The sequence below is a fragment of the Hemiscyllium ocellatum genome, unplaced genomic scaffold (genome assembly GCF_020745735.1).
Source record: "Hemiscyllium ocellatum isolate sHemOce1 unplaced genomic scaffold, sHemOce1.pat.X.cur. scaffold_3039_pat_ctg1, whole genome shotgun sequence".
Taxonomy (NCBI): domain Eukaryota; kingdom Metazoa; phylum Chordata; class Chondrichthyes; order Orectolobiformes; family Hemiscylliidae; genus Hemiscyllium; species Hemiscyllium ocellatum.
The window spans coordinates 1,659-19,116 of NW_026868288.1; the positions used below are offsets into that span (position 1 = coordinate 1,659).

General features: G+C 49.5%; 1 long non-coding RNA gene and 1 pseudogene across 1 annotated transcript in view; one reads left to right on the top strand and one right to left on the bottom strand.

Moving 5' to 3' along the window:
• On the top strand, positions 1 to 12,507 carry LOC132812801 (zinc finger protein 721-like; annotated as a pseudogene).
• The window catches only part of LOC132812802 (uncharacterized), a 22,795-nt gene continuing 12,102 nt past the window's right edge, over positions 6,766 to 17,458 (bottom strand). The window contains exons 3-4 of the long non-coding RNA XR_009643787.1: positions 8,548 to 8,676; positions 6,766 to 8,169 (exon numbers count right to left, since the gene is read on the bottom strand). This is a non-coding gene — a long non-coding RNA (uncharacterized LOC132812802). The remainder of the gene's footprint in view (positions 8,170 to 8,547; positions 8,677 to 17,458) is intronic.

Genomic DNA, 17,458 nt, shown 5'->3' on the forward strand with positions numbered 1-17,458 from the left:
GGATCAACGCTTTTTGGTTCCTGTTTTGAGGACGTTTTCAGCATCAGGTGGGACTGGGCGAGAGACCCCACTGTTGCAGCGCAGTGTGTGTGGAGCCTGAAACAGTTATACGGCCTGGGAAGGGGATTTCACGGCAGGGAGGGGCTCTACACGTGTTTGTGTGCAGCTGAAGCTGTGGCCATGGAGAAAGCTGAGGAATCCCGCCCTGTGGAGAAACCGTGGAAGTGTGGTGACTGTGGGAAAGGCTTCCGTGTCCCCTCTGCCCCGGAGACTCATCGGCGCAGTCGCACCGGGGAGAGGCCATTCCCCTGCACCGAGTGCGGGAAGGCCTTCAGACATTCCTCCCACCTGCTGGCCCACCAGCGGGTCCACACTGGGGAAAGGCCCTTCAGCTGCCCAGAGTGCGGAAAGGCCTTTACCAACACCTCCTCCCTGATGAGGCACGAGCGGATCCACACTGGGGAAAAGCCCATCAGCTGCCCCGAGTGCGGGAAGGCCTTCAGGTATTCCTCCAACCTGCAGAGCCACCGGCGCGTCCACACAGGGCAGAGGCCCTTCAGCTGCCCCGAGTGTGGGATGGCGTTTACCCACGTCTCTGCCCTGCGGTGCCACCAGCGGATCCATACAGGGGAGAGACCCTTCAGTTGCCCCGAGTGTGGGAAGGCCTTTACCCACGTCTCTGCCCTGCGGTGCCACCAGCGTGTCCACACCGGGGAGAGGCCCTTTAGCTGCTCTCAGTGCGGGAAGGCCTTCAGCGATTCCTCCCACCTGCTGACCCACCAGCGGGTCCACACGGGGGAGAGACCGTACACCTGCTCTCAGTGTGGGAAGAGCTTCACCTGCTCCTCCAACCTCACAGCCACCAGCGGATCCACACGGGGGAGAGGCCCTTCAGCTGCCCCGAGTGTGGGAAGGCCTTTCGCGATTCCTCCATCCTGCTGAGGCACCAGCGGATCCACACCGGGGAGAGGCCGTTCATCTGCTCTCAGTGCGGGAAGGGCTTCACCTACTCCTCCCAACTGCGGAGGCACCAGCGAGTTCACGTGCCTTCACAGGGGGATTGAAGGAGTGACAGCGAGACCCATTATCGATTGGACTATCAACCCGGTTCCGGGGACTCCCGGGTTTGAATCCCGCCACGACAGATGGCAGAATTGGTATTCGGTCAGAAATGTGGACTTCGGAATCTAACGATGAGACCGTTTCAGGGAGGGGGTGGTGCAGGGGAGAAAGCCCCCATCTGATTCCCTCTCTCCCTTGTTAGGGAAGGGAACCGCCATTGTGGGAAAGGATACACTCAGTCGTTCCAGCTGCATCCTTTACCCGGTCTGGCCTACACGTGACTCCAGACCCACAGCAGTCTGGTTGACTCTACACTGCCCCTTCCTGGCAAAGGAGCGGGGAGAAACTTACTTGGAGACAGGGTATGGGTTGAAATTGCTGAGTGAGGCAATACTTCCTTCGGGTTATGGCTGTACCAAGGATTCAATTACAAAGGGACAACTTGGTGCTGATCAATAGTAAAGACAGTGAGGGGGGGCACAGGGGAGGTGTGGTGTGTGGACTTTCACCTTGAGCTGTTAAAAAAGCAACTACTTTTTGCTGGGGGGATCTGAAGCTGTAACAAAGTTGGGTTGCAATAAAGGTTACCTGAACTTACCACCAGGCTCAGACTCTCATTGAAAGCTTTGAGCTCCAAGAGGTTTTTGTTTTAAAGCTGCTCATTTCTTTCAGCCTCTTGCACTAAGTTTAGAACATAGAACAATCCAGCGCAGAACAGGCCCTTCGACCCTCGATGTTGCGTTGACCTGTGAACTATTCTCAGCTCATTCCCCGACACTATCCCAAAATCATCCATGCGCATTATCTAAGGATTGTTTAAATCTCCCTAATGTGACTGAGTTGACTACCTTAGCAGGTAGGGCATTCCACGCCCTTACCACTCTCTGGGTAAAGAACTTGCCTGTGACATCTGTCTTAAAGCTCTCGCCCCTCAATTTGTAGTTATGCCCTCTCGTACAAGCTGACATCATCATCCTAGGAAAAAGCCTTTCTCTGTCTACCCTATCTAATCCTCTGATCATCTTTAATGTCTCTATCAAATCCCCCCTTAGCCTTCTTCTTTCCAATAAGAACAGATACAAGTGTCTCAGCCTTTCCTCATAAGACCCTCCCTCCAGACCAGGCAACAACCTGGTAAATCTCCACTGCACTTTTTCCAATGCTTCCCACATCCTTCCTGAAATATGGGGACCAGAACTATGCACAATATTCCAAGGGTGGCTGCACCAGTGTTTTGTATAGTTGCAGCATGATATTGCGGTTCCGGAACTCAATCCCTCTACGAATGAAACCTAACATACCGTATGCGTTCTTAACAGCACTATCCACCTGGGTGGCAATTTTCAGGAATCTATGCATGTGGACTCCAAGATCACTGCCTTCCTGTTATTCTTCCCAAAATGAATCACCTCACATATAGCTGCATTGAACTCCATTTGCCACCTCTCAGCCCAATTCTGCAGTTTATCCAAGTCCCCGTGCAACCTGTAACATTCTTCCAAACTGTCCAGTACTCCACCGACTTTAGTGTTGTCTGCAAATTTACTAATCCATCCACCTATGCCTGCGTCTAAGTCATTTATAAAAATGACAAACCGCAGTAGTCCCAAAACAGATCCTTGTGGCACACCACGAGTAACCGGACTCCAGGCTGAATATTTTCCATAAACCACCACTCGCTGCCTTCTTTCAGAAAGCCAGTTTCTAATACAAACTGCTAAATCACCCTCAATCCCATGCCTCTGCATTTTCTCCAACAGCCTGCCATGTGCAACCTAATCAAAGGCTTTACTGAGGTCCATGTAAACCACGTCAACTGCCCTACCCTCATCTACATGCTTGGTCACCTTCTCAAAAAACTCAGGGGTTTGTGAGACATGACCTGCCATTGATGAAACCATGTTGACTATCTGAAATCAAATTGTTGCTTGCTAGATGATTATAAATCCTATCTCTAATATTCCTTTCCAAAAGCTTTCCTTCAACCGAAGTAAGGCTCACTGGTCTATACTTACCTGGGTCATCTCTGCTGCCCTTCTTGAACAAGGGCACAACATTTGCAATCCTCCACTCTGGTACTAAACCCGTAGACAATGACGACTCAAATACCAAAGCCAAAGGCTCTGCTATCTCCTCCCTCGCTTCCCAGAGAATCCTCGGATAAATCCCATCCGGCCCAGAGCACTTGTCTACTTTCACTCCTTCTAGAATTGATAATACCTGTGTGCAACTAACCTCGATCCTTTTCAGTCTAATATCTTGTACCTCATTCTTTTCCTCTCCAATATTCTCCTTTTCCTGAGTGAAGACCGATGAGAGATATTCATTAGCACCTCTCCAAGCTCCACAGGGCCCACATTCACTTTCCCACTTCTGTCTTTGATTGACCCTATTCCTACCCTAATCATCCTTTTATTCCTCAGATACCTAGAGCAAGCTTTAGGGTTCTCCTTTATTCTATGTGTTAAAGACTGCTCATGTCCTCTCTTTGCTCTTAACTCTCTCTTTAAATCCCTCCTCGGTGATCTGGAACTCTCCATCGTCTCATCTGAACCATCTTGCCTCATCAACACATCAGCCTCCTTCTTCTTTGTAACAAGAGATGCAATTTCTGTTGTAAACCACGGTTCCCTTACCTTATCACTTCCTCCCTGCCTGACAGGGACATACCGATCAAGGACACGCAATATCTGTTCCTTAAACCAGCTCCACATTTCAATTGTCCCCATTCCCTGCATTTTGCTACCTTATTCTATGCATCCTAAGTCTTGCCTAATTGCATTATAATTGCCCCTGCCCCATCGATAACTCTTGACCTTTGGCATGGTCGTATCCCTTTACATCGCTAAATGAAACCTAACTGAATTATTGTCACTCTCTCCAAAGTGCTCACCTACCACTAAATCAAACACCTGGCCTGGTTCATTACCAAGCACCAGATCCAGTGTGACCTCCCCTCTTGTCGGCCCTTCGACATACTGTGTCAGAAAACCCTCCTGCACACACTGGACAAAAACTGATCCGTATGACGTACTAGAGTGAAAGCATTTCCAGTCAATGTTTGGGAAGTTAAAGTCCCCCAAAATGACCACCCTGTTCCTTTCATTCCTACCCAGAATACTTTTGCTAATCCTCTCTTCCACCTCCCTGGAACTCTACGGAGGCCTATTTAAAAAAAAAACTCCAAGCAGTGTGACCTCTCCTCTCCTGTTTCTAACCTCAGCCCACATTACCTCAGTAGACGAGTCCTCATCAAAAGTTCTGTCAGCCACCGTTATACTATCCTTGACTAACAAGGCCATGCCTCTCCCTCTTTTACTGCCTTGCCTGTTCTTAATGAAAGATCAAAACCCTGGTACCTGCAACATCCATTCCTCACCCTGCTCTATCCGTGTCTCCGAAATGGCCACAACATCCAAGTCCCAGGTACTTAGCCGTGCTGCAAGCTCACCGACCTTATTGCAGATACTCTGGCGTTGAAGTAGACACACTTCAAACCACTTCGCTGTCTGCCAGCACATTCCTGTGACCCTGAAATCCTGTCCCTGTCCTCCCTACTCTCATCCTCCTGGGCACTGCAGCTACACCCCCGGTTCCCATCCCCCTGCTGAGCTAGTTTAAACCCACCCGAATAGCACCAGCAAATTTTCCCACCCAGGATATTAGTACCCCTCTGGTTTAAGTGAAGACAGTCCTGTTTGTACAAGACCCACCCTCCCCAGAATGAGCCCCAATTATCCAAAAGTTTGAAACCCTCCCTCCTGCACCATCCTTGCAGCCATGGGTTCAGCTGATATCTCTCCCTATTCCTTGACTCGCTATCACGTGGCACGGTTAACAAACCAGAGATAACCAATCTGTTTGTTTTAGCCCTCAGCTTCCACCCTACCTCCCTGAAATCCTGCCTTACATCCCTATCCCCCTTTCTACCCTATGTCGTTGGTACCTATGTGGACCATGACTTGGGGCTGGACACCCTCTCCCTTCAGGACCCCATAGAAATGATCTGAGACATCATGCACCCTGCCACCTGGGAGGCAACACACCAACCGTGAGTCTTGTTCGTTCCCAACAAACCCTCTATCTGACCCTCTAACTATTGAGTCCCCAATGACTAACACTTTCCTCCTTTCCCTCCTTCCCTTCTGGTGCAACAGGGACAGGCTCTGTGCCAGCGACCTCAGTCCCAGTGCATACCCCCGGTAGGTCGTTTTCCCCCCTCAACAGTACCCACTGACTTATACAGCAGGAAGGAAATAAAAATAAATCGTCCCTCCTCTCCAAGGAACTTCTGCTCTCCGACTTCAAATTTAAAATCTCAAATCAGTGACTCCCCGCTCCTGGGTTGCTGCTGCTGCTGAAAAATAGAAAATGTCAACTTTTTTTGTGGTTAGCACTGCTGCCTCACAGCACCAGAGCCCCGGGTTCAATTCATTCCCCCACATCTGCGCGGGTATCCTCCCACAGTCCAAAGACTGCGCGGGTTAGGGTGTTTGGCCACGATAAATTGCCCCGTAATGTTAGGTGACCGGGAATGGGGCTGGGTGTTTTGCTCTTCGGCGGGTCGGTGTGGACTTGTTGGGCCAAAGAGCTTCTTTCCACACTGTAGGGAATCTGCTCTAAAGTTCTGGAATTTATATATTGATGAACTGAAACCTGCAACCCATTCTAAAAGATGAAGGACTCAGTAGCAGTCCAGGTTTGTTCGAAATATTGCATCGGTTGCATGACACTGTGATCTTTTGCTATTAATTCTGTGTCTTATGATCCTGCAGCACAGCTCCCCGCAGAAGGAGCAGCGCTGCAGAAGCTAGTGCTTCCAAATACACCTGGGTGGGCGGGGTTTACGGAGAGGCGGGTTTTAGCGGGAGGGCGTGCTCATTGGCGGGGCATGTCTCGTGAGAGGGTCGCGAGTTAGTAGGCGGGGCGAGGCTCAGCGGTAGAGCGGCGCGTCGATCCTGGAGGCGACGGCTTTGTGGGCGGTTGCGCGTGGGGGAAGAGGGCGTGGTTTAGACATCGCGCGTGGAACGCGGCGAAGGGGCGGGGATTGGTGCGAGGGGGAAAGAGGTTTGGTTCCAAGAGGCGGGACTTTGTCTCGAAGGGGCGGGGTTTACGTCCACTGTTCGGAAGGGCGGGGTTTACGAGCAGCCTTCCGAAGGGGTGGGGTTTACGTGTTTCATTGGCGCCGGAGGGGGCGTGGCCATCCCGAAGACGGAACTGTGTCCGCGGCCTATTGCCTCCGCTGGAGTCTCGGCTGCAGCAAGTAAGGTAAAGCTTTATCAATATTTCCTTTTACAGAGTTTGTATTCAATAACCAGTAATGGCTACTCAATATCATCATAAGGTCCCAAAATGCCATTCATTTCAATCCATTGCAGATAAACACTAAGAGTTAATTTTCTACGGGATTCAACAGCCTCAGCACTAAAATGGTCTCACAAGGGAACGGCTGTGAATGTTATTACTTGGTGTCCTGTTCACACAGATTCACCGATGCTGAGACAAACCTTCTTAATTGCCTTACAGTATCCTGTTATCACTTGGTGAGCCCAGGTGTCCCTATCTTTAAGTTCTCTCCTCTTTCTGAGCCTTCCTGCCTGTTTATTTTCTAGTGCAGTAAATGTATTCAATAATTCAGCATTACATTATAGTCTGAATGTTTAATGACAAGTTTTAAGGCTGGAGACTTTATCACCCAGATGCCCACACCCTCATTCCTGCATTTGATTGCACCGCGATCACTGAAAGAGAAGGCTAGTCCAAATGAATGCCCTTCAAGGTGGTCCAGCCATCAACATCCTGTAGAGCGGCACCACCATCTTCGCAGCTCATCTGGTCATATTTATCATCACCATCGACATGTGTGGGTGAGCCATCGGAACGCAAAAGGAGCATCTTCTGGGACAAATCTATATCACTAAGGGACCTCATAAGTTTAACAATTAAACACCTAACAAGAGCAATACTGACAAACAGAGGAAAAGTATTCTACCATACATGGCTAAATTGATAAGCCAATTGTACCATGAGCCCAATCTGCAGTTTCCCCAACTGGTCTCTTCAGTCATTCTGTCAAGGAATACCTAGATCTCTTCTTGTATCTTAGTAATATTGCCAGTGAGATCAGGAATGCCCATAGTGCATTTATCTTGGACAATGGTGCAGACCTCACCCTCCCGGGCGAGTATATAGTCTAAGGCATACCGATTCTGCATAGAGTAAAGACACAGGTCTGATAATCCCACTTTACTCTGTTCCAGAGCCTCTTTAGTCTTATTTTCTCGAATGGTCAGGCCACAAAAGAGGGAATTGCGGTTCTTTTGACTTGTCACCCCTGCCGAACCTTCCAACCTCAAGGTATTCTGGATTCTGCATCCTATTGGGTGTCCTGTATTGTCACCCAGTCTGTTCCAGATCCATGTGCCACATAAGGCCTGCTGTACCCCAGCTAGTGTTACACCAGCTGTTTGTATACACAGACCGGAGCTATTGGAAAGTGATATTTCTCTTCACAGGGTCGGCAGTAGCAAGTCTGACGAATAGAATGGAATCGGGGACTGGGGACAGGGCAAGTAAGTCATCTCCCGATAGAGAGGAGTAACATACTACTGCCTCTGGGGTGAAGAGCGTTCTGTGGGCCTGTATAAATCAGTTGTTTGTGGATTGTGGAGTTTCCCCTATCAGGCTTCTCTTTTCTCGAGTCGGCCCGTCCTGCAAAAAGGGATGGTATTCCTGGGCGCCCTTAAAATATTTACCATAATAACGGGGTTGATCATTTTTATCCTCACTAGGCTTGTGTCTGCAGGTAAAATTTTTAAAAATGGTAACAACATGGTAACTGCCACTGATTTCTACTGTCCAGATGGACCATCTGGTCTTTCTGATGTAAGAGTCCATTGCAATAATCAATCTTCATCACGTCCCACACGTCAAAGGCGTCTGTTCCGGTGCACTGGACGACATCTCCTCAGCATGGGTGGTGGATAATCTCTGATCATTCCTGGTCGCATCCATACTTAGTGGCTTTCCCCATCAGGATGTTGTACATGATCAGAAAGATGAAGTGATAGGCGATCCCCCACATGTCCCTCCTCTTAGTTCAAGTATCTGTAATAAGGTTAACATTAGAACAACAGCAAAATTCAAAAACCCAAATAGACATGGTCCACTCCTTTTGTTGGGATTCCAGTATTCTCTCCTCCTCTTTCCCCAATTTTGATTGGTGCGAGCAATCAAATTACAATGGTGCAGTTGGACCCAAGCCGAGAGCCCAGCGACTTTGACTGTCGTAGGGGTGGGAAGTAAAACCTGGAAGGGGCCATCCCAACGAGGTTGGAGACCTTTGCCAGTCCAGGTCTTGACGAGCACCAATGAACCAGGCTCTACCCGTGACAAGGCTGAAAGGGAGGGAACATCGCTGTTGGCCGCACGCTCCTGGGATTGAAAGGCACACGTGACACTAATTAGAGCAAGAATATTACCAACCATTGCTTCGGTCATGTAGTGGATGTGGACTGAGTAGGGAGCCGAATCATTCCAAGGAGTATGGACGGGGTGACCAGAGAGACTCTCTCCTGGAGACAGTCGTGTCCTGCCCGCAGACATGGATCGCATCTGAAATAAGGCCACAGGGATTAGCATAACCAGGAAAGGCCAGACTCAGCCTGCAATCTCCTTCCTGACCTCTCTGCCCCCACCCCACTCCAGCCTATCACCCTCACCTTGACCTCCTTCCACCTATCACATCTCCATCGCCCTCCCCAAGTCCCTCCTCCCTACCTTTATCTTAGCCTGCCTGGCACACTCTCCTCATTCCTGATGAAGGGCTCTGGCCCGAAACGTCGAATTTCTTGTTCCTTGGATGCTGCCTAACCTGCTGTGCTTTAACCAGCTACACATTTTCAGCTCTGATCTCCAGCATCTGCAGACCTCACTTTTTACTCAGCCATTAATTTGGCAAGTTTCGTCTTGACTCTGGTTAAAACATTCACCGCCTGAGGATGATAAGCACCATGCAGTTGCCGACAAATACAAAGCTGGGAACAGAGTTTTCTGTTAATATTACCTACAAAGTGTGGTCCATTGTCCGAGCTAATGCACGCAGGTATACTGAAGCGGGGAATTATTTCCTTCAACAAAATCTTCACCACAGTCTCAGCAGTAGCGTTAGGAGGAGGGTAGGCTTCAGTCCACTTCGAAAAGACATCAACAATAAGCAAAACATATTTATAGCAACTCAACTCATTTCTACAACTCAATGAAGTCCAGTTGAAGTGTCTCCAAGGGACCCTCCAGCAAGGGAGTTCTCGTAGAGATACTTGAACTAAGAGGTGGGGGATCGCCTACCCACAGACCTGTTTGATCACGTACAACATCCTGATCAGGAAAGCCACTGACTGACTATCGATGTGATCTGGAACGATCTGAGATTATTCTGATGTCATCTGGTGCACCAGACCAGACGCTTTCAACGTGGAGTCGCTGTGGAGTGGGTGTTATCAGTGGTGGGTGCTGGTACGATGACAAGTTAAAAGGCTCCTGGATGGGCATCTGAATATGAAGAGTTCAGATGGGTCAGGGCCAAGTGAATGCAAATGCGACTGGAGTCATAGAGATGTACAGCACAGAAACAGACCCTTCGGTCCGACTCGTCCTTGCTGACAAGATAGCCAACCCAATTTAGTCCCAGCTGCCAGCACCCGGCCCATATAGGGGCCAAGTGATGGCAAACGTGACTAGATTAATTTAGGATATCTGGGCAGGTTGGGCCAAAGGGTCTGTTTCCGTGCTGTGTGACACTAACTGTCTTCAGTGAAAGCAGAAGTGTGGTTGTGAAGGCTGGACTTTCAGGGCATGTTTTGCCCTGACTGGGAGCAGAAGAGTTTGACTGAAGTGTATCGGTGTTAATGCCTTGATGTCTCATTTTGCTCCCACCTTCCTGGGGTCGTTAACCATTTTGTGTCTGATCCTTCCTCAAGAAGCTGCATTGCAGGTTCACCCTGAATTGACACTTTTTTTTTGCTTCCCAAAATCAGACCTGCTCACTCTCCGCAGGATCCCAGTGTTGTGAAAGATATTAACTTTCAGGTGGAGGTATCCAAAATTCAGAGAGATGTCAGTCTTGACATTTTTGCTTTTCTGCCCCTGTAAGATCCTGAATCAGCACTTTCAGGGGAATTAGTTAGAGCAGAGTGAGAACAGAGGGGAAGGGAGAGTGGGATAGTGCTTTCAATTTTGTGGAACAGCAAAAGAATATTCCACAGAAAGTAGAGTTGCTTGTTCTGAATTTCTACCCTGCACTGATAGTGATGACTTTTGTAATCTCTTTTTGCAGAGTATTTGAAAATCTGAAGACTGAAGCTTCAAAATCAATGGATGAAGGACTTATGTCTGAAACATTGACTCTCCTGCTCCTCGGATGCTGCCTGACCTGCTGTTGTGCCAGCGCCACATTTTTTGACTGACTCTCCAGCGTCTGCAGTCCTCACTTTGATGTCAATGTCTGACAGTCACTCAATCCATCGGGACAAAACAATTTTTGACTGTGATTTCTGTGAGAGGGATCAACACCTTTTGGTTCCTGTTTGAGGACGTTTTCAGCATCAGTGGGACTGGACGAGAGACCCCACTGTTAGAGCTCACTGTGTGTGGAGCCTGAAACAGTTATACGGCCTGGAAAGGGGATTTCACGGCAGGGAGGGGCTCTACACATGTTTGTGTGCAGCTGAAGCTGTGGCCATGGAGAAACCTGAGGAATCCCGCCCTGTGGAGAAACGATGGAAGTGTGGGGACTGTGGGAAAGGCTTCCGTTCCCCGTCTGCCCTGGAGACTCATCGGCGCAGTCACACCGGGGAGAGGCCATTCCCCTGCTCCGACTGCGGGAAGGCCTTCAGAGATTACTCCCATCTGCTGGCCCACCAGCGGGGCCACACGGGGGAGAGGCCCTTCAGCTGCCCCGAGTGCGGGAAGGCCTTCATATTTTTCTCTGTCCTGTTGGTCCACCGGCGGGTCCACACGGGAGACAGGCCGTTCAGCTGCCCTGAGTGTGGGAAGGCCTTCAGCAATTCCTACAACCTGCAGAGCCACCGGCGTGTCCACACGGGGGAGAGGCCCTTCAGCTGCCCCGAGTGCAAGAAGGCCTTTACCGACCTCTCCGCCCTGGGGAGACACCAGCGTGTCCACACAGGGGAGAGGCCCTTCAGCTGCTCCGAGTGTGGGAAGGCCTTTACCCACGTCTCTGCCCTGCGGAGCCACCAGCGTGTCCACACCGGGAAGAGGCCCTTTAGCTGCCCCGAATGTGGGAAGACCTTTACTGACATCTCCTCCCTGATGAGGCACCAACGGATCCACACGGGGGAGAGGCCCTTCAGCTGCCCCGAGTGCGGGAAGGCCTTCAGCTATTCCTCCTCCCTGCTGACCCATCAGCGGGTCCACACCGGGGAGAGACCGTACACCTGCCCTCAGTGCGGGAAGGGCTTCACCAGCTCCTCCAACCTCCAGACCCACCAGCGGATCCACACGGGGGAGAGGCCCTTCAGCTGCCCTGAGTGTGGGAAGGCCTTTCGCGATTCCTCCACCCTGCTGACCCACCAGCGGATCCACACGGGGGAGAGGCCCTTCAGCTGCCCTGAATGCGGGAAGGGCTTCAACTGCTCCCCCCACCTGCGGAGCCACCAGCGGATCCACACAGGGGAGAGGCCCTTCAGCTGCCCTGAGTGTGGGAAGGCCTTTACCCACGTCTCTGCCTTGCGGAGCCACCAGCGGGTCCACACCGGGGAGAGGCCCTTCACCTGCCCTGAGTGCGGGAAGGCCTTCAGCTATTCCTCCACCCTGCTGATCCACCAGCGGATCCACACAGGGGAGAGACCGTACACCTGCTCTCAGTGCGGGAAGGCCTTCAGCAGTTCCTCCACACTGCTGATCCACCAGCGTGTCCACACCAGGGAGAGACCGTACACCTGCTCTCAGTGCGGGAAGGCCTTCAGCACATCCTCCCACCTGCGGAGCCACCAGCGGATCCACACCGGGGAGAGGCCGTACACCTGCTCTCAGTGCGGGAAGGGCTTCACCTATTCATCCAACCTGCGGAGCCACCAGCGAGTTCACGTGCCATCGCAGGGGGATTGAAGGAGTGACGGCCGAGTGCCATTATCGATTGGACAATCAACCCGGTTCCGGGGACTCCCGGGTTTGAATCCCGCCACGACAGATGGCAGAATTGGTATTCAGTCAGAAATGTGGAGTTCGGAATCTAACGATGAGACTGTTTCAGGGAGGGGGTGGTGCAGGGGAGAAAGCCATTATCTGATTCACTCTCTCCCTCGTTAGGGAAGGGAACCGCCATTGTGGGAAAGGATACGCTCAGTCGTTCCTGCTGCATCCTTTACCCGGTCTGGCCTACACGTGACTCCAGACCCACAGCAGTCTGGTTGACTCTACACTGCCCTCCCCCACTGGCAAAGGAGCGGGGAGAAACTTACTTGGAGACAGAGTATGGGTTGAAATTGCTGAGTGAGGCAATACTTCCTCCAGGTTACGGCTGTACTAAGGATCCAGTTACAAAGGGACAACTTAGTGCTGACCAATAGTAAAGACAGTGAGGTGGGGGGGGGGGGGGGGTGAGGAAACAGGGGAGGTGTGGTGTGTGCACTTTCACCTTGAGCTGTTCAAAAAGCAACTACTTTTTCTCTGCCTTTTTGCTGGGGGGATCTGAAGCTGTAACAAAGTTGGGTTGCAATAAAGGTTACCTGAACTTACCACCGGGCTCAGACTCTCATTGAAAGCTTTGAGCTCCAAGAGGTTTTTGTTTTAAAGCTGTTCATTTCTTTCAGCCTCCTGCACTAAGTTTAGAACATAGAACAATCCAGCTCAGAACAGGCCTTTCGGCCCTCGATGTTGTGCCAACCTGTGAACTATTCTCAGCTCGTTCCCCTACACTATCCCAAAATCATCCATGCGCTTATCTAAGGATTGTTTAAATCTCTCTAATGTGGCTGAGTTGACTACCTTAGCAGGTAGGGCATTCCACTCCCTTACCACTCTCTGTGTAAAGAACTTGCCTCTGACATCTGTCTTAAAGCTATCACCCCTCAGTTTGTAGTTATGCCCTCTCTTGAATAAGGGGACAACATTTGCAATCCTCCAGTCCTCAGATACTAAATCCGTTGACAATGACGACTCAAATATCAAAGCCAAAGGCTCTGCTATCTCCTCCCTAGCTTCCCAGAGAATCCTCGGATAAATCCCATCCAGCCCAGGGGACTTGTCTACTTTCACTCCTTCTCGAATCGATAACACCTGTGTGTAACTAACCTTGATACTTTTGAGTCTAATATCTCGTACCTCATTCTTTTCCTGAGTGAACACTGATGAGAAATGTTCATTTAGCACCTCTCCGATCTCTACAGTGTCCACACTCAACTTCCCACTTCTGTCTTTGACTGGCCCTATTCCTGCCCTAATCATCCTTTTATTCCTCACATGCCAATGGGAAGCTTTAGGGTTCTCCTTTATTCGATTTGCTAAAGACTGCTCGTGTCCTCTCTTTGCTCTTCTTAACTCTCTCTTTCAATCCTTCCTCGGTGATCTGAAATTCTCTATCATCTCATCTGTACCATCTTGCCTCATCAACACATAAGCCTCATGGAACAGCATCATAAAACACAGAACTTATATCAAAAGATCAGTGTCATGCAATTAATAGAATATATTGAACAAACTGAGATAGTCTTCATCTCTTAGAATGCGTGCGGGCTTTGGTTCATTAATATGTAACAATGTTCTTGAGATGACATAAGGTTTTATAAAAAAAGACATCTCCGCTCAGACAATGCATTAAAGGTGTGAGATTTGAACCTGTCAGTATTCCAATCTTGAATCAGACTGGTTCTGTTTCCAAAGTCGGAATTTGTAAAATATTAGATGCATTGACTGCCTGCAGATTGTGTGCTTTTTGAACAAAATTGAATGTATCTGCAAATATAATTCTGCCAATACAATTTCACCCCAAAGAGTGTGTGTGTGTGTGTGCATGAGAGAGTGAGAGTGTGTGCATGTGAGTTTGTGTGTGAGTGTGCACAGAAGTGTGCGTGTGCATGCTTGGGAAAGGGAAGTGTGATGGAGTATGAGGCTGCGAGTGTGAGAGAGTGTTGAGGGGTGTGTGTGTGTGTGTGTCTGTCTGAGAGATAGAGTATGTGTGTGAGAGAGAGCCTTAATCAAAGCAAGGGGTTGCATTTTTGTTAAAACAAGGACTTGTACAGATAATGATCGGGCCATGAATCGTATTAGAGAACAGACAGACATGGGGGAGGTGGGGGGTCGTGGTTTTCAGATAATGATCGGGCCATGAGTTGTGTTAGAGAACAGACAGACATGGGGGAGATGGGGGGTCGTGGTGTTCAGGTACATAGTTCTGTGGAAGTTGCATCACTGCTCGACAGGGTGGTTAAGGCAGCATTTCGCAACATTCCCTTCATTGTTCACACCATTGAGTATAGGGATTGGGACATCATGTTGAGGTTGTACAGGATGTTGGTGAGGTCACTTTCAGAGTACTGAGTACAGTTCTGGTGGCCCTGTAATAGGAGAATACTATTAGAGAGGGTTTAATAAAGATTTACCAGGATGTTGTAAGGATTGGAGGGTTTGAGTTATAAGGAGACTTTATTCACTGGAGCACAGGAAGTTGGGGGGTGACCTCATTGAGATTGATAAATTCATGAGGAGTGGAGGTAAGTGAATAGAAAATGGCTCTTGTTTAGCGTAGGGGAACTCAAAACTCGGGGGACTTTTTTTTAATATGAGGAGAGAGATTTAAAAGGAACCGGAGGGGCAACATTTTGAAAGAGGGTGATTTGCATGTGGAATGAACTTGCTGAGGATGTGGTAGATGCAGATACAATTACAACATTGAAACAGCATTTAGATGGGTACATGAATAGAAAGGTGTAGAGGGATATGGGCCAAATGCAGGCAAGTGGGACTAGATTAGTTTGCAATCCTGGTCGGCATGGACGAATTGGACCGAAGTGTCTGTTTCTGTGCTGTATACCTCTATTGAAACCAGTAGAATTCTGAAAGGGGCTTGACAGGATAGATGCAGATAAAATGCCCCTTTGAGGGGAGGGTCACAGAATCCTGACAATGTGGAAGCAGGCCATTCAGCCCATCTATTTCACTCTGGCCTCTGAACAGTATCCCACCTATATCCAACCCCTGACTCCGTATTTTCCATGGCCAATCCACCCTAACCTGTACATCCCTGGTCACTATGGGTAACTTAGCACGGCCAATTCTCCCTAACCTACACTCTAATCTATAAATTACCTTCTCAAGAATGTAATTTAAGTGCAGAGCTTTTCTAAGAAAAATGTCAGTCTGACTCAACATTGGGACACAGACAGAATTCACACCGATTGTCTCTACTTATAAATAGGGCAACGTCTCTTCGAAATGTAGATTCATTTAGATATAACTGCGTCACTTTACATATTAAGACATCCCTTTGAATGTGCCACATCCCTTTGAAATGTAATCTCGTCCATTTACATCTCTGTATTTGCGGAAATACCTGTTAAAATGTCCACGTCCCTTTAAAATGCAGATTGCCCCCTTTAGATATGAGGCCGTTCCGTTAGATGTCGGAATATCTGTTTAAATGGAGCCGTGAGCTTTCCCAATGTAGACAGGGCTCCTCGAAACGTGGCAGTGTCCCCCCTGCAGCTGCAGAGCGAGACAGGAGAGTTTGTTTTTGTGAATGAGCAGTTGTAGCGCGAGGTGGCTGTTGCTTGGTGACGGTGAGGCTCCCCCGGCCCCGCCCATCCCCCCGTGCAGACGTCACGCGGGGGTGAAGGCGGTTGGGAGGAGAAGTCGCTCGAGCGGGGGAAGCGGCGGCCGTTAGGAAAATGGCGCCGTGCGGCCGGGGCAGACCCCCGTCACTGGTCACCGCCGCCTTCCTGGTGCAGCTGCTGTGTCACGGCCACACCGGCCGGCTGTACAGCAGGCAGGAGCCGGTGACCATTCTGGAGGCGGATGGGGTTAAGGGCCTGCTTGGGAACTGGTCGGCCGCCTGGGTGGTGGAGTTCTACTGGTCGTGGGGCGGCCCCTGTGTTAACTATGGGGCCACCTGGAAGGTACTGGGCCCGGGAGGTGAAAGGTGAGGCAGGTTGTGGGGGGGACGGAGGGGAAGGAATGTGGGGCCTGTCCTGTCATAGTCACATTTTACACTCACTTTCCATCTGCTTTTACTGGCGCTTGTGCTGTTTACCCCTCACTGTTTTTAATCCTTGTGCTGTTTACCCCTCACTGTTACTTGTGCAATTGCTGAGGGTAGTGTGTAAATACTAGTGAAGGATACTATGCACCAGCATGTATATGTTCCTCAGTCATTGAAGGGGCAGGACCTGTTGAGAACGGTTAGTAAAGCAGGTTGTGCACTAAGTCTTGTTAACATGGATATGTTCATTGGAAAAGTTGACTTTTTATTATTTAGAGTCGTAGAGATTTTCAGCACGGAAACAGATCCCCTCAGTCCAACCTGTCCACGCCAACCAGATATCCTACATTAATCTAGTCCCCATTGCCAGCACTATATCCCTCTACACCATTCCTATTCATATACCCATCCAGATACTTTTTAAAGGCTGTAATTATACCGGCCTCCACCACTTCCTCTGGCAGCTCATTCCATACACACACCACCCTCTGCATGGAAACATTGCCCTTCAGGTATCTTTTATATCTTTGTGGCCTCACCCTAAACCTATGTCCTCTAGTTGTGAAGGTCACCCCAACACTGAGGAAAAGTCTTAAAAATATTGATTGCTTTTGCATTTGTTTGGCTGCTCAAATATCGAGCCACATGGGGGAAAAAATATCGCTCTGCCATTTTTGATCTCCAATAGACATTTGGAAACTGAAAATCTGTCAATAACACCAGCATTGCTACAGAGCATATTGTGTACACTCCTCGGTGTCAACAAGCAGGGCACATGTTTGCCAGTGTCACCAAAACATTGGGCGTGTTCCTCGCTGTCAGCAGAAAAGGGGCGAAACCTACTTTTGATGGACAAAAAAGGCTCACTGGAGGACCAGAAGGAGACTTGTCCTCCTGCCATTCGGAGCTCCCCTATTGGTGAATGCGGAAGTTGGGCCATGAGGTTCTGAAGTTCCTGCCCCTCCCCTCTCTCAATGAAGATTGAGCTTCACTCAGACTGCAGCTTCCTTCCTCTGTCCAACATCTGTGAGTACAGCACTCTCTTTTCTCACCCCCTTTTCCATTAACGTTTCATTCTGGGGTTCAATTGTTGACTTGGTGCAACTGAAAGGAATGGGAGTGAATCCAGTGAGGGGACAGACTCTGGAAAAAATAGTCCAAGCCTTTGTCTCAATTGACAAA